This window comes from Myodes glareolus, chromosome 14 (assembly GCF_982192425.1).
Source record: "Myodes glareolus chromosome 14, mMyoGla1.1, whole genome shotgun sequence".
Taxonomy (NCBI): domain Eukaryota; kingdom Metazoa; phylum Chordata; class Mammalia; order Rodentia; family Cricetidae; genus Myodes; species Myodes glareolus.
The window spans coordinates 3837541-3839220 of record NC_142039.1 but is presented as its reverse complement, the minus strand read 5'-3'; positions in this window follow the sequence as shown (position 1 = coordinate 3839220).

Genomic DNA, 1680 nt, shown 5'->3' with positions numbered 1-1680 from the left:
AGGTCATCATACTTGATGATAAACTCCTTTACCCACTGAGCCATCTCACTGTTCCCGTGATTTCTTCAAAACAGCATTGTACTGTGGAGTCAGGGTGGGAGGAAAGAATAGACACAGGGGCAGAAGGGAGAGATGACTACGAGTGAAGGGTGGGGCCACAGAGAGAAAGGGCAACAGATCCAATCACAGTGTATTGATAGAAAGGGCAACAGATCCAGTCACAGTGTATTGATAGAAAGAAAGGGCAACAGATCCAATCAATCACAGTGTATTGATAGAAAGGACAACAGATCCAATCAATCACAGTGTATTGATAGAAAGGGCAACAGATCCTATCACAGTGTATTGATAGAAAGAAAGGGCAATAGATCCAATTGCAATGTATTGATAGACAGAAAAGGCAATGGATCCACTCTCAGTGTATTGATAGAAAGGGCAACGGATCCAATCACAGTGTATTGACAGACGAAACTTGGAATTCTCAAGAGATTGAGGGAAGGGAAAGATACCTAGGTGAAGTCAAAAGAGCAGATCCAACTAAGCCTAGAAAGAAAGCAGGTCTGACACAGAGGGTGAAAATCCAGGGTTCAGTGTTGAACACTCAGTGTGAGGGTGGCTGTAATTAACCAAAGAGAAATGGCAGGTGGCTGTGAGGACAAGCAGATTTTTAAGGAAGACAGCACCCTGAAGGTGTTGTGAGAACTATACACAAGTATATAGCCTAGTGTTGTGTGGTAGGTTAGATATGAGCAGTGCCCTGGGAGAAGAGGATGCCTGAAGACAGCCCAAGTCCAATGTCATTTTGTATAGCCTGACACATTATTGTAAGATTCTGGCCGCAGCTTCCACCGTGAAGCCTTAATTTAAAAAAATACCAAAATACCTCAATGGAAAGTAGTTCCAAGATTAACCACTGGGCACACTGAAAAGCTAACCAAGTCAGCTGCAGCTATTCTAGAGGCGGTGTCTCCTGACAGCCAGAATGCCCGATGACTGACGGTCCCTGAGGCTACAGGTAGATTCCTTTTATAACAAACCTGAAGGTGGCAGTGTGCTGGGGCATTCCCACACGTGTGCGCTAACAAAAGATCCGAGCCTCAAAAGACCTTGGCTTGGTTAACACACTTTTGTTCTGTGCTTCGGACCTGCTGCCCCCACACCACTGTGGGCTTTTCTGAAGGGGAATGGGGAAAGATCTGAAAGGTGAGATCTTGTCCACCTCACTTGGTCAGAAGGTGGTTTTTCCAAGGAAAGGTTTTTCCATTGCCCTCTGGTTGTACTGACTCCTGTGGTTTCTCCAAATGTGGGAAACTTGACTCTGATGGTTTGAATGGGAATGGCCCCCTTTGCTTATAGATTTGAATAAGGATACAAGGGAGTGGCACTTTGAAAGGTTTAGGAGGTGTGGCCTTGTTGGAGGAAGTATGTCACTAGCTTTTGAAACCTCAGAGTCCAAGCCAGTCCCAGTGCTCTCTCTTCCCGCTGCCTGCACCGTGTCTCTGCGAGCCACCACGATGGGCTGAAACTGTAAGTAGGCCCCAGTTAAATGCTTCGTTTTATGAGTTGCAATAGAACACTAAGACATTCAGCTGTAGAAGTTAGGATAACAAGGAACATGTTTGCTCTCTTCTTTTACTAGTAAAAAAAAATTCACGATGTAGAAGTCACGATCTTGCTACA